Here is a 21,361-nt window from a genome sequence, read left to right as displayed (position 1 = left end):
CACTGAAAAAGACACATCTGTGACATTATGGCCCGAACGAATTTTTTCTGTCATGGTTATGACACTTCTATGATGATAATTGTGACAAAAACACATATCATCATATATGTGGTGGGTTCCTACTTCTATGATAGAAAATAGGCTTTTCGTCCTGGGCGGGCTGAGGAAACACCTGCATGACAGTCTTTGGGCCGTCCATGACATAAAAAATCATGGTAGAAGTGAGGGCGGGGAAGTTTCCACGGAGTTCCCGGTTATGGTTGGTGGTTAGGGCCGAGCAATGCAGTGTGGTTTGCGTGTTTCTCTCTCGTACGCGCGCATGTGGTGCGAGCCGTGTCGCTATAACTGAACCCGAGCGATCGCACTGCTACGTACTGAAGTCGATCGATCGATCCCTTCGCTGCTAACTGATCTCGACCGACTCCTTCGCTGCTAACTGAACCCGATCGATCGCTGCTACTGCTTACTGAAGCCGATCGAAACCCCGTGCGAGATGTAGTAGCTAGCCAGTTGGGTTGCCTCTGGATGAACAATGCTCGTTGCTGCCGCACGCGTGATATGTAGAATGAGTCAAGACATGGTGAGTCCAACCAGTTGGATGGCTGTGGATGAACAGTTCTCGGTGAGGGCTGGATGAACAGGACCCCGACCGTGTGTGGGCGGTAGCTGCTGGATGAACAAGACCTCGTGGTAGTATGCGTTTGCCGCTAGATGAACAGGACCCTGAGAAGGCCGCCATACACCCCAGTCGGTTGGGGTGGATGAATAGGACCCCGTGGACTTTGGTTGAACAGTAGCCGATAGAGGCTGGATGGGTAGTAGCCCGTGGATGAACAGTGGCTGGTGGAGGCTAGAGGAAGTCGATGGTGGATGAACAGTCGTAGGTGGAGGCTAGAGGAAGTCGACGGTGGATGAATAGTAGCAGGTGGAGGCTGGAGAGGTAATCGATGGTGGATGAACAGTAGCCCATGGAATCCCGTTTTGCGGTACGCGACACCCCTCCTAATGAACAGGACCCCGTTTCGACCGTAGGCGGTTGGAGAAAAGTCCGTTTCCTCGTTTTGTGGTATGCCACACCCCTCCCGATGAACATGGCCCTGTCTCGATCATAGGCGGTTGGAGAGAAGTTTGTTTCCTCCGTTTTGCGGAATGCCACACCCCTATCAATGAATAGGACACCATTTCGACCATAGGCGGTCTAAGAGAACTCTATTTCCTCCGTTTTGTGGTACGCCAGACCCTGAGTCGATGAACACGACCCCATTTTGGCTGTTCCGTCCAAGCCGGCTGGCTCCCGATGAGCAGGACGCATTACGACCCAATCGGTTGCCTCCCGATCATGAACATGACGTTGTTTCCTCCGTTCCGACCTAGCCAGTTGGCTATAGATGAACAGGACGCCGTTGTTGTACGCGTTCGAGACTCTGCCCGTATGTACGTACGTGGCCGTATTTACTTTCTTGTAGTGTGGCCGTGTACACCATTTTTATAGGACTGCTTGAACTGCTACATCGAGGCTCTACTACGACACACGGCGGTCCTTGCTCAGCCACTGTTCATCGTTGGAAAGAGACCGATCCACCAGTATGTACCTACATGTTTGCGACTAGACACATAACACTACGTATGCTTCGACCTGGTAGGTCCCAACTGTCAGGGGAGTTATGGATGCACTTCGTTCTGTGCGAAGATATAACTGTTGGGTCCCAACAGTCAGGGGGAAGAATCAATTTTTGCCTGTAATAAGTGAAGGAAATATGCCCTAGAGGCAATAATAAAGTTGTTATTTATATTTCCTTATATCATGATAAATGTTTATTATTCATGCTAGAATTGTATTATCCGAAAACTTAATACATGTGTGAATACATAGACAAAACAAAGTGTCCCTAGTATGCCTCTACTAGACTAGCTCGTTAATCAAAGATGGTTAAGTTTCCTAACCATAGACATGTGTTGTCATTTGATGAACGGGATCACATCATTAGGAGAATGATGTGATGGACAAGACCCATCCGTTAGCTTAGCATAATGATCGTTAATTTTTATTGCTATTGCTTTCTTCATGACTTATACATATTCCTTTGACTACGAGATTATGCAACTCCCGGATACTGGAGGAATACCTTGTGTGCTATCAAACATCATAACGTAACTGGGTGATTATAAATATGCTCTACGGGTATATCCGAAGGTGTTTGTTGGGTTGACATAGATCGAGATTAGGATTTTTCACTCAGAGTATCGGAGAGGTATCTCTGGGCCCTCTCAGTAATGCACATCATGATAAGCCTTGCAAACAATGTGACTAATGAGTTAGTTATGGGATGATGCATTACGGAACGAGTAAAAAGACTTGCCGATAACGAGATTGAACTAGGTATGAAGATACCGACGATCGAATCTCGGGCAAGTAACATACCGATGGACAAAGGGAATTACATATGTTGTCATAAGGTTCAGCCGATAAAGTTCTTCGTGGAATATGTAGGAGCCAATATGGACACACTCTCCATTGACACTTTGCTAGATCAAGAGTTCGAGGGACGTCATCGAGCTGAACGTGTGTTGAACTTAGAGGTGTCGTACGTTTGGTACTTGATTGTTTGAATCGAGAAGATGTTCGACTACATCAACCACGTTAAACTAACGCTTCCGCTTTTGGTCTACGAGGGTACGTGGACATACTCTCCCCCTCTCGTTGCTATGCATCTGCTAGATAGATCTTGCGTGATCATAGGATTTTTTTTGAAATTGCATGCTATGTTCCCCAACAGTGGCATCCGAGCTAGGTCTATGCATAGATGATATGCACGAGTAGAACACAAAGAGTTGTGGGCGATCATAGTCATCATGCTTACCACCAACGTCTTATTTTGATTCGGCGGTATTGTTGGATGAAGCATCCCGGACCAACCTTACATGACCATGTTCATGAGACCGGTTCCACCGATAGACATGTAACTTGTTTGGCATAAAGGTGGTTGGTGGGTGTGTGTTTCTCCAACTTTAGTTGAATCGAATTTGACTATGGCCGGTCCTTATTGAAGGCTAAAACAACAAACTTGACGAAACATCATTGTGGTTTTGATGCGTAGGTAAGAACGGTTCTTACTAGAAGCCCATAGTAGCCACGTAAAACTTGCAACAACAAAGTAGAGGACGTCTAACTTGTTTTTGCAGGGCATGTTGTGATGTGATATGGTCAAGACATGATGTGATATACGTTATTGTATGAGATGATCATGTTTTGTAAAAGTTATCGGCAACTGGCAGGAGCCTTATGGTTGTCACTTTATTGTATGAAATGCAATCGCCATGTAATTGCTTTACTTTATCACTATGCGTTAGTGATAGTTATAGAAGCAATATATAGTTGGCGTGATGACCATGATGCTACGATGGAGATCAAGGTGTTAAGCCGGTGACGATGGAGATCATGACGGTGCTTTGGAGATGGAGATCAAAGGCACAATATGATGATGGCCATATCATGTCACATATTTTGATTGCATGTGATTTTTATCTTTTATGCATCTTATTTTGCTTAGTACGGCGGTAGCATTATAAGATGATCCCTCACTAAAATTTCAAGGTATAACTGTTCTCCCTGAGTATGCACCATTGCGACAGTTCGCCGTGCCGAGACACCACGTGATGATCGGGTGTGATAAGCTCTACGTTCACATACAACGGGTGCAAGATAGTTTTGCATGTGCAGAATACTCGGGTTAAACTTGATGAGCCTAGGCCTCGGAACACTGAGACTGAAAGGTCGAATGTGAATCATATAGTAGATATGATCAACATAGAGATGTTCACCATTGAAAACTACTCCATCTCACGTGATAATCGGACATGGTTTAGTTGATATGGATCACGTGATCATTTATATGACTCGAGGGATGTCTATCTAAGTGGGAGTTCTTAAGTAATATGATTAATTGAACTTAAATTTATCATGAACTTAGTCCTGATAGTTTTTGCATATCTATGTTGTAGATCAATGGCCCGTGCTACTGTTCCCTTGAATATTAATGCATTCCTAGAGAAAGCTAAGTTAAAAGATGATGGTAGCAACTACGCGGACTGGGTCCGTAACTTGAGGATTATCCTCATTGCTGCACAGAAGAATTATGTCCTTGATGCACCACTAGGTGAAAGGCCTATTGCAGGAGCAACTATTAATGTTATGAACGTCTGGCAAGCTCGATCTGATGACTACTCGATAGTTCAGTGTGCCATGCCTTACGGCTTAGAATCAGGAATTCAAAGACGCGTTGAACATCATGGACCATATGAGATGTTCTAGGAGTTGAAGTTAATATTTCAAGCAAATGCCCCGAGTTGAGAGATATGAAGTCTCCAACAAGTTCTATAGCTGCAAGATGGAGGAGAACAGTTCTGTCAGCAAACACATACTCAGATTGTCTGGGTACCATAACCACTTGACTCAGCTGGAGTTAATCTTCCGGATGATAGTGTTATTGACAGATTTCTTCAATCACTACCACCAAGCTATAAAGGCTTCATGATGAACTATAATATGCAAGGGATGAAAAAGACTATTCCCAAGCTCTTCGCAATGCTCAAAGCTGCGGAGGTAGAAATCAAGAAGGAGCATCAAGTGTTGATGGTTAACAAGACCACTAGTTTCAAGAAAAAGGGCAAAGGATAGAAGGGGAACTTCAAGAAGAATGGCAAGCAAGTTGCTACTCCTGGGAAGAAGACCAAGTCTGGACCTAAGCCTGAAACTGAGTGTTTCTACTGCAAAGGGACTGGACACTGGAAGCCAAACTGCCCCAAGTATTTGGCGGATAAGAAGGATGGCAAAGTGAACAAAGGTATATTTGATATACATGTTATTGATGTGTACCTTACTAATGCTCGTAGTAGCGCCTGAGTATTTGATACTGGTTCTGTTGCTCCTATTTGCAACTCGAAACAGGGGCTACCGATTAAACGAAGATTGGCTAAGGACGAGGTGATGATGCGCGTCAGAAATGGTTCCAAGGTTGATGTGATCGCCGTCGGCACGCTACCTCTACATCTACCTTCGGGATTAGTTTTAGACCTGAATAATTGTTATTTGGTGCCAGCGTTGAGCATGAACATTATATCTGGATCTTGTTTGATGCGAGACAGTTATTCATTTAAATCAGAGAATAATGGTTGTTCTATTTATATGAGTAATATCTTTTATGGTCATGCACCCTTGATGAGTGGTGTATTTTTGTTGAATCACGATCGTGGTGATACACATATTCATAATATTGATGCCAAAAGATGCAATGTTGATAATGATAGTGCAACATATTTGTGGCACTACCGTTTAGGTCCTATTGGTGTAAAGTGCATGAAGAAACTCCATACGGATGGACTTTTGGAATCACTTGATTATGAATCATTTGATGCTTGCGAACCATGCCTCATGGGTAAGGTGACTAAAACTTCGTTCTCCGGAACAATGGAGCGAGCCACTGACTTATTGGAAATAACACATACCGATGTATGCAGTCCGATGAGTGTTGAGGCTCGCGGCAGGTATCGTTATTTTCTGACCTTCACAGATGATTTGAGCAGATATGGGTATATCTACTTAATGAAACACAAGTCTGAAACATTTGAAAAGTTCAAAGAATTTCAGAGTGAAGTAGAAAATCCACGTAACAAGAAAATAAAGTTTCTACGATCTGATCGCGGAGGCGAATATTTGAGTTACGAGTTTGGTCTTCATTTAAAACAATGTGGAATAGTTCCGCAACTCACGCCACTTGGAACGCCACAGCGTAATGGTGTGTCCGAACATCGTAACTGTACTTTATTAGATGTGGTGCGATCTATGATGTCTCTTACCGATTTACCACTATCGTTTTGGAGTTATGCATTAGAGACAGCTGCATTCACGTTAAATAGGGCACCATCTAAATCCGTTGAGATGACACCGTATGAATTGTGGTTTGACAAGAAACCTAAGCTGTCGTTTCTTAAAGTTTGGGGTTGCGATGCTTATGTAAAAAAGGTTCAGCCTGATAAGCTCGAACCCAAATTAGAGAAGTGCGTCTTCATAGGATACCCAAAAGAAACTGTTGGGTACACCTTCTATCACAGATCCGAAGGCAAGATATTTGTTGCTAAGAATGGATCATTTCTAGAGAAGGAGTTTCTCTCGAAAGAATTGGGTGGGAGGAAAATAGAACTTGATGAGGTAATTGTACCTTCTCTTGAATTGGAAAGTAGTTCATCACAGAAAACTGTTCCCGTGATGCCTACACCAATTAGTGAGGACGAAGCTAATGATAATGATCATGAAACTTCATATCAAGTTACTATCTGTCGGTGTTCTCGGAACGGGGGTCCCCAGACTTGCCTGCCTGCGGCCCACGACGTGGCTCTTGATACGTCCATTTTGCATCATGCTTTTATATCGATATTTATTGCATTATGGGTTGTTATTTCACATTATGTCACAATACTTATGGCTATTCTCTCTTATTTTACAAGGTTTACATAAGGAGGGAGAATGCCGGCAGCTGGAATTTTGGCCTGGAAAAGGAGCAAATATTAGAGACCTATTCTGCACAACTCCAAAAGTCCTGAAACTCCACGGAACACCTTATAATAAATAATGAAAAATCCTCGCCAAAAATGAAGACCAGAGGCCCACACCCTGCTCATGAGGGTCGGGGGCGCGCCCCCCTAGGGCGCGCGCCCCCACCTCGTGGGCCCACTGGTGGCCCTCCGATGACCATCTTCTCCTATATGAAGTTTTTTGTCGAGAAAAAAAATAAAAGGCAACCTTTCAGGACGAAACTCCGGCGCCACGAGGCGGAACCTTGGCGGATCCAATCTAGAGCTCCGACAGAGCTGTTCTGCCGGGGAAACTTCCCTCCCGGAGGGGGAAATCATCGCCATCGTCATCACCAACGCTCCTCTCATCGGGAGAGGGCAATCTCCATCAACATCTTCATCAGCACCATCTCATCTCAAAACCCTAGTTCATCTCTTGTATCCGATTCTTGTCTTCAAGTCCGGGATTGGTGCTAGTAGGTTGCTAGTAGTGTTAATTACTCCTTGTAGTTGATGCTAGTTGGTTTAATTGGTGGAAGATCATATGTTCAGATCCTACATGCATATTAATACCCCTCTGATTATGAACATGTTTATGCTTTGTGAGTAGTTACGTTTGTTCATGAGGACAAGGGAGACGTCTTACTATTAGTAGTCATGTGAATTTGGTATTCGTTCGATATTTTGATGAGATGCATGTTGTCTAGCCTCTAGTGGTGTTATGTGAACGTCGACTACATAACACTTCACCATTATTTGGGCCTAGAGGAAGGCATTGGGAAGTAATAAGTAGATGATGGGTTGCTAGAGTGACAGAAGCTTAAACCCTAGTTTATGCGTTGCTTCGTAAGGGGCTGATTTGGATCCATATGTTTCATGCTATGGTTAGGTTTACCTTAATACTTTTGTTGTAGTTGCGGATGCTTGCAATAGAGGTTAATCATAAGTGGGATGCTTGTTCAAGTAAGAACAGCACCCAAGCACCGGTCCACCCACATGTCAAATTATCAAAGTACCGAACGCAAATCATATGAATGTGATGAAAACTAGCTTGACGATATTCCCATGTGTCCTCGGGAGTGCTTTTCCTTATATAAGAGTTTGTCCAGGCTTGTCCTTTGCTACAAAAAGGATTGGGCCACCTTGCTGCACTTTATTTACTTTTGTTACTTGTTGCTCGTTACAAATTATCTTATCACAAAACTATCTGTTACCACTTATTTCAGTACTTGCAGAGAATACCTTGCTGAAAACCGTTTATCATTTCCTTCTGCTCCTCGTTGGGTTCGACACTCGTACTTATCGAAAGGACTACGATAGATCCCCTATACTTGTGGGTCATCAAGACTCTTTTCTGGCGCCGTTGCCGTGGAGTGAAGCGCCTTTGGTAGGTGGAATTTGGTGAGGAAAAATTTATATAGTGTGGTGAAATTTACTGTCACTTGTTATTATGGAAAGTAATCCTCTGAGGGGCTTGTTCGGGGTATATTCACCCTGACCAGTAGAGCAAAGAGTTTCTCCTCAACCTACTGAACCTACTGAAAATGAAAAATGAAAATACTTGTTTTGAAGTTCCTTCGGGTATAATAGAAAAACTGCTAGCTAATCCTTTTTTAGGAGATGGAACGAAACATCCTCATGAACATCTAATATATGTGGATGAAGTTTGTGGATTATTTAAGCTTGTAGGTGTATCCGGAGATGTTGTTAAGAAGAAGGTCTTCCCCTTATCTTTGAGGGGAGATGCATCGACATGGTATAGGCTATGTGATGATATGAGGTCTTGGAATTACAAACGATTGAAATTGGAATTTCATCAGAAGTTTTATCCTATGCATCTTGTTCATCGTGATCGCAATTATATATATAATTTTTGGCCTCGCGAAGGAGAAAGCATCGCTCAAGCTTGGGGGAGGCTTAAATCAATGTTATATTCATGCCCCAATCATGAGCTCTCAACAGAAATGATTATTCAAAAATTTTATGCTCGGCTTTCTGGTAACAATCGCACCATGCTTGATACTTCTTGTGCTGGCTCTTTTATGATGAAGACTATTGGATTTAGATGGGATTTATTGGATAGAATTAAACGCAACTCTGAAGATTGGGACCTCGACAATGGTAAGGAGTCAGGTATGACACCTAAGTTTGATTGTGTTAAATCTTTTATGGATACCGATATTTTCCGTAAGTTTAGCACTAAATATGGACTTGATTCTGAGATAGTAGTTTCTTTCTGTGAATCTTTTGCTACTTATGTTGATCTCCCTAAGGAGAAGTGGTTTAAATATCATCCTCCCATAGAAGTAAAAGTAGTTGCACCTATTAAAGTTGAAGAAAAGGCTATTACTTATAATGATCCTATTGTTCCTACTTCTTATGTTGAGAAACCACCTTTCCCTGTTAGGATAAAGGATCATGCTAAAGCTTCAACTGTGGTTCGTAAAAGCAATATTAAAACATATACACCCCCTGAGAAAGTTAAAGTAGAACCTAATATTGCTATTGTTAAAGATCTCTTGTCTGATAATGTTGATGGGCATGTTATTCAGTTCTGCGGTGAAACTGCTAGAATTGCTAAACCTTGTGCTAAAGATAAACATAGACCTATGGTAAGCATGCCTGTTATTTCTGTTAAAATAGGAGATCATTGTTATCATGGCTTATGTGATATGGGCGCTAGTGCTAGTGCAATACCTATTGACTTATACAAAGAAATTATGCATGACATTGCACCTGCTGATTTAGAAGAAATTGATGTTGCTATTAAACTTGCTAATAGAGATACTATTTCACCAATGGGAATTGTTAGAGATGTTGAAGTCTTGTGTGGGAAAACTAAATATCCTGCTGATTTTCTTGTTCTTGGTTCCCCACAAAATAGCTTTTGTCCCATTATATTTGGTAGACCCTTCTTAAATACTATTAATGCTACCATAGATTGCACTAGGGATGTTGTTACTGTCGGCTTAGATGATATGACTCATGGATTTAATTTCTCTAAATTTAGTAAACAACATCGTGAAGAAGAATTGCCTAGTAAGGATGAAATTATTGGTCTTGCTTCTATTGCCGTACCTCCTAATGATCCTTTAGAACAATATTTGCTAGACCATGAGAATGATATGTTTATGAATGAAAGAAGAGAAATAGATGAAGCATTCTTTAAACAGGAACCTATGCTGAAACACAATTTGCCTGTTGAAATCCTAGGGGATCCTCCTCCACCTAAGGGTGATCCCGTGTTTGAGCTTAAACCGTTGCCTGATAATCTTAAATATGCTTATCTTGATGAAAAGAAGATATATCATGTTATTATTAGTGCTAACCTTTCAGAGCATGAAGAAGAAAGATTATTGAAAACTCTGAAGAAGCACCATGCTGCTATTGGATATACTCTTGATGATCTTAAGGGCATTAGTCCCACTCTATGTCAACACAAAATAAATTTGGAAGCATATGCCAAACCAGTTCGTGATCCTCAACGACGTCCGAATCCTAAAATGAAAGAAGTGGTAAGAAAAGAAATACTAAAGCTTCTGAAGGCAGGTATAATTTATCCCGTTGCTGATAGTCAGTGGGTAAGTCATGTTCATTGTGTCCCTAAGAAGGGAGGTATTACTGTTGTTCCTAATGATAAAGATGAATTGATTCCACAAAGAATTATTACAGGTTATAGGATGGTAATTGATTTCCGCAAATTAAATAAGGCTACTAAGAAAGATCATTACCCCTTACCTTTTATCGATCAAATGCTAGAAAGATTATGCAAACATACGCATTACTGCTTTCTAGATGGTTATTCTGGTTTCTCTCAAATACCTGTGTCGGCTAAAGATCAATCAAAGACTACTTTTACATGCCCTTTTGGTACTTTTTCTTATAGACGTATGCCTTTTGGTTTATGTAATGCACCTGCTACCTTTCAAAGATGCATGATGGCTATATTCTCTGACTTTTGTGAAAAGATTTGTGAGGTTTTCATGGACAACTTTTCCGTCTATGGATCTTCTTTGGATGATTGCTTGAGAAATCTTGATCGAGTTTTGTAGAGATGTGAAGAAACTAATCTTGTCTTGAATTGGGAAAAGTGCCACTTTATGGTTAATGAGGGTATTGTCTTGGGGCATAAAGTTTCTGAAAGAGGTATTGAAGTTGATAAAGCCAAGGTTGATGCTATTGAAAATATGCCATGTCCCAAGGACATCAAAGGTATAAGAAGTTTCCTTGGTCACGCTGGATTTTATAGGAGGTTCATTAAGGACTTCTCAAAAATTTCTCGGCCTGTGACCAATTTATTACAAAAAGATATACCATTTGTATTTGATGATGATTGTGTAGAAGCATTTGAAATACTTAAGAAAGCATTAGTCTCTGCACCTATTGTTCAACCACCTGATTGGAATTTACCCTTTGAAATTATGTGTGATGCTAGTGATTATGCTGTAGGTGATGTTCTAGGGCAAAGAGTTGATAAGAAATTAAATGTTATCCTTTATGCTAGTAAGACTCTACACAATGCTCAAAGAAATTATGCTACTACTGAAAAAGAACTTTTAGCAGTTGTATTTGCTTGTGATAAGTTCAGACCTTATATTGTTGATTCTAAAGTAACTATCCACACTGATCATGCTGCTATTAAATATCTTATGGAGAAGAAAGATGCTAAACCTAGACTTATTAGATGGGTTCTCTTGCTACAAGAATTTGATTACAATATTGTTGATAGAAAAGGGGCCGAGAACCCCGTTGCAGACAACTTATCTAGGTTAGAGAATGTTCTTGATGACCCATTACCTATTGATGATAGCTTTCCTGATGAACAATTAAATGTCATAAGTACTTCTCGTAGTGCCGCTTGGTATGCTGATTATGCTAATTACATAGTTGCTAAATTTATACCACCTAGCTTCACATACCAACAAAAGAAAAAGTTCTTCTATTATTTGAGACATTACTTTTGGGATGACCCACATCTTTATAAAGAAGGAGTAGATGGTGTTATCAGACATTGTGTACCTGAGCATGAACAGGAACAGATCCTACGCAAGTGCCACTCCGAATCTTATGGAGGACACCACGCGGGAGATAGAACTGCACATAAGGTATTGTAATCCGGTTTTTATTGGCCTACTCTCTCCAAGGATGCCCGTAAGTTTGTCCTATCTTGTGATGAATGTCAAAGAATTGCTAATTTTGGTAGACGTCAAGAAATGCCTATGAAATATTCACTTGTTATTGAACCGTTTGATGTTTGGGGCTTTGATTATATGGGACCTTTTCCTGCCTCTAATGGATATACACATATTTTAGTTGCTGTTGATTACGTTACTAAGTGGGTAGAAGCTATTCCAACTAGTAGTGCTGATCATAACACTTCTATTAAAATGCTTAAAGAAGTTATTTTTCCGAGGTTTGGAGTCCCTAGATATTTAATGACTGATGGTGCTTCACATTTTATTCATGGTGCTTTCCGTAAAATGCTTGCTAAATATGACATCAATCATAGAATTGCATCTCATATCACCCACAGTCTAGTGGTCAAGTAGAATTGAGTAATAGAGAACTCAAATTAATTTTGCAAAAGACTGTCAATAGGTCTAGAAAGAATTGGTCCAAGAAACTTGATGATGCATCATGGGCCTATAGAACTGCATATAAAAATCCTATGGGTATGTCTCCGTATAAAATGGTATATGGAAAAGCATGTCACGTACCTCTCGAACTAGAACATAAGGCATATTGGGCTATTAAAGAGCTCAACTATGACTTCAAACTTGCCAGTGAAAAGAGGTTATTTGATATTAGCTCACTTGATGAATGGAGAATCCAAGCTTATGAAAATGCCAAATTGTTTAAAGAAAAGGTTAAAAGATGGCATGACAGAAGGATACAGAAGCATGAGTTTAATGTAGGTGATTATGTATTGCTATACAACTCTCGTTTAAGACTTTTTGCAGGTAAACTTCTCTCTAAATGGGAAGGCCCTTATGTTATCGAGGAGCTCTATCGTTCTGGTGCCATAAAAATCAACAACTTCGAAGGCACAAATCCGAAGGTGGTAAACGGCCAAAGAATCAAACATTATATCTCAGGTAATCCCATAAATGTTGAAACCAATATTATTGAAACCGTAACCCCGGAGGAATACATAAGGGACACTTTCCAGAATGTTTCAGACTCCGAAAAGGAATAGGTATGTGGTACAGTAAGTAAACTGACTCCAAAACAATTTTTTAAGGCAATATTTCTCCGTTTTGGAATATTTAGAAAAATAGAAAATTAAGTAGCAGTCCGGGAAGGACACGAGGGCCCCACGAGGGTGGAGGGCGTGCCCTACCCCCTGGGCACGCCCCCTACCTCGTGAGCACCTCGTGTGCCTTCCGGACTCTGTTTTCTTGCACGATACGTATTTTGGTCGGTAAAAATTCACTATATAATCTCCCGGGAGTATTGACTCCCGTATCACGCAAAAATCTCCTGTTTTTGTTTTGAGCTGTTTTTCTGACAGATCTAGATTATCATGACGTCCCCAAGTGCTTCCAAGGACAAGTTCTTCGAGAAGGTCATCAACCCTTACCTCGCGGAGGTGTTGTGACACCCTCAAACCATTGAGATGCGTGATGGGTTGCTGTACATCCGCGATGCTGAGGGACCAAAGGGAATCAAAAGTGTGGAGACGAGGCTCAAAGCAATGGAGCAACAAGTTTTCAAGTGCCAGGGGATGGTGGAGCGTGGAATCAACGCTAGCCACATGATGCTCGCGGAGTTCACTAACAACTACAAGCCGGATGCAAAGAACACCGAGGAGGCCATCTTCAAGCTACATGAGAAGATCGAACACCTCCAAGCCCAAATCTATGACCTGCAAAACCAAAACTGTGAGTATGAATATAGATTCAAAAGAATGAGTTTGGCTGTAGATTCGAGGATTCCGGAGACTTGATCATCCTTCTATGTTGGTGAACCTATGCCTTGGAAGATGGATGACAAGCCCGCATCATCAACAACACCTCCACCGTCTCCTCCAACAAACAAGAATTGAGTATCTGGTATGGGCACTCCACTTGGCAACCGCCAAGCTTGGGGGAGTGCCCTGGTATCGTATCACCATCACTTTTATCTTTACCATTTTCCTTAGTTCAATCCTATTAGGAGTATTTTGATCTAGTAGAATAAAGTTTATGGTATGATCTAGTTGTGAGTTTTGCTTTATTATCCTTCCATGTAATCGAGTCCGTGAGCTATATAATAAAGATTAGTGATTGAGTCAAGGGCTTGCTTATTTTTGCCATGATCCCAAATAAAAGAGAAGAAAAGAGAAAATAATAAAAAGAAACAAAGAGATCATATGGATCCCATGGAGAGTAATGAGCTCACATAGAAAAAGTATGATGAATAAAAGTTGTTGAGAGTTGACAAGCATAGTTTTGGTCATCGTTGCAATTAATAGGAAGTAATAAAGAAAGAGAGGTCTTCACATATAGATATACTATCTTGGACATCTTTTATGATTGTGAGCACTCATTAAAATATGACATGCTAAAGAGTTGACATTGGACAAGGAAGACAACGTAATGGGTTATGTTTTCTTACATCTGAGATAAATTATATTGTCTTGGATCCTCCAACATGTTGAGCTTGCCTTTCCCCCTCATGCTAGCCAAATTCATTGCACCAAGTAGAGATACTACTTGTGCTTCCAAATACCCTTAAACTAGTTTTGCCATGAGAGTCCACCATATCTACCTATGGATTGAATAAGATCCTTCAAGTAAGTTGTCATCGGTGCAATGCAATAAAAATTGCTCTCTAAATATGTATGATTGATTAGTGTGGGAGAAATAAGCTTTATATGATCTTGTGATGTGGAAGTAATAAAAGCGACAGACTGCATAATAAAGGCTCATATCACAAGTGGCAATATAAAGTGACGTTCTTTCGCATTAAGATTTTGTGCATCCAACCATAAAAGCGCATGACAACCTCTGCTTCCCTCTACGAAGGGCCTATATTTTACATTTATCTCCTACCCTGCATAAGAGTGATGGTGATTTTCAGCCTTCCTTTTTACACTTTATCCTTTGGCAAGCATAGTATGTTGGAAAGTGAAAGTGTGTTATATCGACTAGAGGGGGGGGGGGGGTGAATAGGCAATTTTTATGAAAGTCTTCAAAACGTGGGAGTTATGAAGACAAACGATAGAAATAAACCTAATACCCTGCAGCGGAAGGTAGACTACACTAGGCAAGCCATAGTCAAGTATTCAATAGAGTGAAAGCACAATGACTAATAGCAGCAATGTAGTAAGGATCAGGTAGGAAGATATTGTGAAGCCAGACAGAACACACGGCCACTCAGTGAAGACAAAAGATAGTGCAAACATACAATGACTTCACAAGGAGTAACAGTAAGTAAAGGGAAGGGAAGATGAAACCAGTGACTCGTTGAAGACAATGATTTGTTGGACCAGTTCCAGTTGCTGTGACAACTGTACGTCTGGTTGGGGCGGCTAGGTATTTAAACCTTAGGACACACAGTCCCGGACACCTAGTCCTGAACACGCAGCTCAGGACACCCAGTCCTCACCGTATTCCCCTTGAGCTAAGGTCACACAGACCTCGCCCAATCACTCTGGTAAGTCTTCAAGGTAGACTCCCAAACCTTCACAGACTTCGTTCACCGGCAATCCACAATGTCTCTTGGATGCTCAGAACGCGACGCCTAACCGGCTGGAGGATGCACAGTCCTCAAGTGTAATAAGTCTTCAGATCACACAGACAAGAAGACTTAAGTGATGCCCAATTCTCTTTGGCTCTGGGTGGTTAGGGCTTTATCCTCACAAGGAATTCTCTCTCAAAGGCTTCGAGGTGGGTTGCTCTCAAACGACAAAAGCCGTACTCTCAATTTGAGCAGCCAACCGTTTATGGTTGTAGGGGGTGGGCTATTTATAGCCACTTGGCAACCCGACCTGATTTGTCCGAAATGACCCTGGGTCACTAAGGAACTAACACGTGTTCCAACGGTCAGATTTCAAACTCACACGGCAACTTTACTTGGGCTGCAAGCAAAGCTGACTTGTCCGACTCTGGACAAGATTCGCTCTCATAGTCTTCACTCGAAGACATAGGTTTTGGTTAGGCATCACTTCAGTCATTCCGACTGGTTCTCTTGGACCCCACTTAACAGTACGGTGGTTCCTATGACTCAACACAAAAGAAGGAGAACTACGAAAGATCTAAGTCTTCGAGCTCCATAGGCTTCATGTGGTGTCTTCTCTTGTCATAGTCTTCAATGTGAATATCTTCATATACCACCTTTGACTTCAATGTCTTCATACATTTTTAGGGGTCATCTCTGGTAGGAAAACCGAATCAATGAGGGACTTCTACCTGTGTTATCCTGCAATTCTCACAAACACATTAGTCCCTCAACTAGGTTTGTCGTCAATAATCCAAAACCAACTAGGGGTGGCACTAGATGCACTTACAATCTCCCCCTTTTTGGTGATTGATGACAAACTAGTTGAAGTTTTCAACGGGGAATATAATCTGTGAAATTGTAAAGGATAAGGAATTGTCTTCATAAGTTGCAAGGGCTCCCCCTGAAGATGTGCATATAAGTAATCTGCTTTTGGAATGCAAATGCACATGGCAGGTTGTACTTGTGGAGATCCACTTCAACTTATGATGACAATCCACTATGCATGTGAAAGTATATGAAGATAATGACATGCATAATGGAAAATGGACGTCTGCAGAATGATCTAAGTGCGGAATTTATCGTCGCACATGTGGAATTTATCATCGCAAAACAAGGTGGCAGATAAGTAGCAGACGACCATCGAGTTTAAGTGTTACAACTCCTCAAAGAACCAAATGTAGCAAAACGAAAGTTGTAAGCACGAAGCAAAATATAAAGCACCCGCCCATATGGACCCGCTTGAAGACTATCAACCTCATATGCTTCTCCCCCTTTTGTCAGTAAGGACCAAAAAGGTTTGAAGACATAGAGCATCTACTCGTTCCCATGCGGAGTTGGTGAAGTAGCAGGGTCATTGGTGGTGTTTGGCGGTGCTGAAGAGCTTGGAGCAGAGTTGACACGTGCTGAAGGAGGTGGCGGTGAAGTAGCATCGTCTTCATCCTCGATAACTCTGGCAGTCACAGTTGCAACAGAGGAAGATAACTCAGAGTCTTCAAGGGATGGAGTTCCTTGCAGCACAGCCCTTCGAGGAGGTGTGGAGTCAAACTTGAATCGCTCAGTGAAGCCATCCTCTTGAAGATCAGCTTCAGAACACATCATCGTGAGCCCTTTCCATGTGCGGTGACAGGTTTCATGGGCAACGAAAGCATTCTTGGTGGCAAGATTGCGAATGCGATTAACATCCACCAAGAGGCTTTTCATCTGATGCTTCAGCCAGTCATGATGCCTATCCTGTTTCTGATGAAGAGCCACAAGAAGCTCTCGGTCGTTGAGAACACGAGTGCGCTTCTTGGGTCTTGGAGCAGTTGTACTATCAGTGGCTTCAGTAGAGCAGGGTGTGGTGCACGTGTAGTGCCAGCCAAAGGATACACCCGAGTGACTGCTTCAACTCCTTCAATGTTCTGTTAGAAACTCTGATGCTCTGCATTCTGAAGACTTAGAGGTTCCTTTGCAAGCTCAGGATAGATGGCTTCAGTAGAGATATCCACATCAGGCAGAAAAATCCTATGATTGCGAGCAGATGGCTGATATGAGATATCGGAGTGAAGTTTAATTAGCCGCATTACCCATGGGGCGTAGAATTTCAAGCCAAACAGATCAAAGCCTGATGCAGCAAGTTGGCAAATGAATAAGTCCTGTGCATTGAAGCATTTTCCATGAAGAATATAGAAGACCAAAGTCTTCATTGCACCCTCAAGTTTGGCATTTGGAGAGTGCCCTTTGATGGGCCAGAGAGTTCGCCTGATGATGTGATAGATGGTTCTTGGCAGATACTCAAGGTCTTCAACGAAGAACTCTGTTGGATAAGCAACATCTGGGGGCAATGGCTTCATCATGCTGAGCATCTGACTCATATCAGGTTCCGACCTCTTAAAGATTCTCTCAATAGCTTCACTATGCAGCTGACAGCCATGCTCGTAGAGATCGCCAGGAGTGGGCAAACCAGTGAGCTCAATGATGTCAAATGCATTGGCTTCGTGATGAATGTTTTCGGTCATCCACTCCAGGACCCAAGTCTTCGGATCTCTGCTGTACCCGCGGATGTGAAGTGTGGCATAGAATTGGAGCAGCAGCTCTTCATTCCAATGCTCTTGGTCAGTAACAAACGGCAGCAGTCCAACTTCCTTGAAGCAATCCAAAGCTTCTTCCAGACAGGGCAGACCAGCTATGGCTTCAATGTCAAGGCGCTTGTGTGGGAAGATGCGACCTTGGTTATAAAGAATGCATGAGTAATAGCTTCGCTGAGGATAGCTCCAGAACCGATTAGATGATATCCTTTCCCTTGAGTAGGGGTTTCTAGAGCTATCAAAGAATGTGTTGTCTGCCCTGAAGCCATTGATATTGAAGGAGCCAGGTGCTAATGCAGGACCTGGGAACCTTGGCAACCTTGGGATTGGCTTCTATACCTGAGGCATGTGCTCAACATGATAGTCGAACTGGGGACCGGCAGCAGACTCAGGAACAGAAGTGACGGGATCAGTGGCTTCGCTGTCTTCTTCTTCCGTTGGGGAGGGCTCCACATTAGCTTCATTGGTGGTTGTGGCAGCCTCAAGATGTTCATCCTCCACTTGATGAGCTGGAGGGTCGGTCACAAGCACTTTCTCCTTGAGAACTGCTTCTTGGTGGGACAGGGGGACTTGTGGGACTTCTTCTTCCGCGGCTGATGCAGCCGGATTGTCTTCAACAGAGATTTGAGGCCTTGGACCTTTGCGAAGCCTGCGCAACGCGGGCGACGCATGTGGAGTTGGAGTGGGCTGGGCCTCATAGTCTTCTTCCTCTTGTGGGCGATCTGCCCATGAAGCATCCTGTGCAATTGGCGTCAGTGGACGACCAATGCTGATGAGTTTGCTGTTTTTAAGCTGAGGAAGGACTACACCATCTTCTACATTATCATGTTGACCAATGTCTTGAACAGCGATGGGATCAGCTGCTGGAAAGTCTTCAGCTTCATGAGCCTCTGTGGAAGCAGGCTCATGGATAGTCAGTTGGCGTTCAGCTTCAGGATAGACCATAGAAATGGGTTCAACTATCAAGGGCTATGTGGGAGCAGCCCGATCTTTCTTGGTCTTCCTCTTCTTCTTGGAGGGGGCAGTTGGAGAGGCGTCAGAATGTTTCCTCTTCCTGGCTTCAGCCTCAGCAGTCCTTGTCTTCTTGAGCTCTGAAGCGGTTGACCGGCTTTTTGGCTTCGAGCCAGTCGGTCTAGTTGGGAAGACAATCGGAACTGCTTCCTGCCTTGGTGCGTCAGGTTCAGCCGTAGCAGGCTTCTTCTTCTTCTTTGCGGCCATCCTGGGGTCGATGCCAGGACGCCCAAGGGCCTTGCGCTTCTTAGCCTCATTGTAGGCTTGCACACATCTGCCAGTCAGAGTCTTCATGCGCTCACGCGAACCCTGAGCTTCTGCACGTTTCTTTACAAAGGCTTCCTTGAGCTCGTGCATCATACTCTTGAAGTTCTTCACTTCCTGCACGCTGAGCTTGGCCATATGCTTCTTGAACTGAGCCTTTTCATAGTCAATCTTTTGCTTCAGTTCAACAATGCGCTGGGCAATCGCGAGTTCTGAAGCAATGGCGCCTTGGAAGGCGACACTGAGGCCAATTGGTAGCTGCAGATCTTCAAAGCTGATGTTTGGCGTGTCAAACCACTCGTCAATGAAGTTGTGGATGATGGTCACATCAAAGAGAGGCAGATCATTGAAGATTTCTGCTTCTTCTTTGCTCTTGATGAGTTGCTCAAGAGCGTCATCTGCTAGATCTTCATCACTTGCCAGATCAATGTAGTCATTGCGTAGAATGGCAGTAGCAGTTAGCTCTTGTCCGATGTGAGGCAGAGGCATCTTGACCTTCTGGGGCTTGGAGATGCGAGATAAGTCTTCGGACTGCACACTGTCTTCAGGAGGTGCAGTTGCCAGTGGCTTCGCCCGTGAGATTTTTGGTGAGGGGGCAGGCATTGAAGCTTTAGGCTTCTTCAGCTTCTTTGTCTTTGGTGCTGCAGGCGCTTCTTCAGATTCAGCGTTAGCTGCCGGCTCATTCACTGCAGTCCCTTGAACCAAGATACGGGTGATGAGGCCTTCAAGGTTGTAGAAGGGACCGATGACATTGGGTTCTGCATCTCGTGTGCCATCTGCCCTTGGTGCTGAGGGACCAGGGTTGAAGTCTAACCCCAAAGTCTTCTTGTTCTGCTTCACTGAGTTCTGGGCAAACTGGAAGTTGCGCTTGAACAGATTGTCGTCACGACACCATAGTAGTGACGATGGATGTGCATCAGTAGGCAGTGGCCCACGGACCATGCATGGATAGAAGCCTTGTTCAATGGCTTCATCTCTGGACCAGGGTAGAAGATTCTTGTATAGGATGTCTCCCCATGGTCTCTTGATGGCGTTTTTCTCAGCATATTCCTAGGTTACAAATCAGTATTTGAACCATTGTTCTGCCCAATATCTTCGAATCCATTGGATTCGGGTCTTGCACTGATTGTAATCCTCTTCAGGATCTGTCTTGTACAGTTCTGAGAGGTCATCTGGCAGATCTCTGGATGTTTCTCCGCGACGCTTTCTGCCACCCTTCCTTGCTGTTTTCTCTGAAGCCATAAACTTTAATTTGAAAGGCTTCAATACGTTCAAAGGCTTCAAAGGTTTTCGCTTGCTGGACCAACAGGAACTGGCTTCGGGAGAATTAATGTGATGCTGTAAGAATTCTGCAAATGAATGCAGACTATGAGAACCAAAGGATTCTCCCACGGACATGTACCTGTGACAGCATTAAGGTGCGAGGGAAGGGGAAGAGGTCATATGCATTCTCAGAAGATTTTGAAGATAAATCAGTTTAGAAGACATTGACCTCATCGTGCGAAGACATTCACTCATAGATAAGGAGTTGGTTCCAGATTTGTACGAATCCACAGATCAGTACAAGTGAGGAATCTAACTACTTTGTGAAGCATAAGTGAATATACTAGGCATGTTATGAGATGCAGTATGAGAGAGATCTAACTTGTGTGAATAGAAACTGCTTGTGGTAGAAAGTGACAAATCCATAGGATCAACAGTGCTGTAAAAAGGAAGTTTTATTTACCACACTAAGAACTGCTAGACGAAGTGGAAGATAAGGCCGAGCAGTTCGATCTTCCATGCCCTAACTTGGCGACGGAGGACACCTACGGCGACGGCGGAGAGGATGATGTCCACGGTCGGCGTGAAGACGGCGTCGGAGAGGTTGCGGCAGCGAAGCGCTTCGTCGCCGGCGTCGTCGAGGGCTAGTGGTGGCGCTAGGGTTCGTGCGAGAGTGGAAGAAGAGATAATGACCGCTGTGAAGTGTGTATTTATAGGTACATGGGTGGCACTGCGCTATTACACAGGTGCCCCTGGCGATTCGCATCTGAGGAACACGTGGCCATTATGCAGAATTTTGGGGTTTGTTCCACGTCCCACGCACGCCTTGATTGTCGGGTGGTCGTTCCTACTTCTCCGGGTTTCATGTGGAGGAATGAGCATTGAAAACGGACTTAATGGTTGTCTCTGTATCTTCTGCTGACAAGGACACAGAGAAGGCATTCGACGGTTTCAATAGAATGCATATGATTTGGAGAGATAGA

The sequence above is a fragment of the Triticum dicoccoides genome, chromosome 1A (assembly GCF_002162155.2).
Source record: "Triticum dicoccoides isolate Atlit2015 ecotype Zavitan chromosome 1A, WEW_v2.0, whole genome shotgun sequence".
In the NCBI taxonomy this organism is placed as follows: Eukaryota; Viridiplantae; Streptophyta; class Magnoliopsida; order Poales; family Poaceae; genus Triticum; species Triticum dicoccoides.
Note: the sequence above shows the minus strand (reverse complement) of the source record.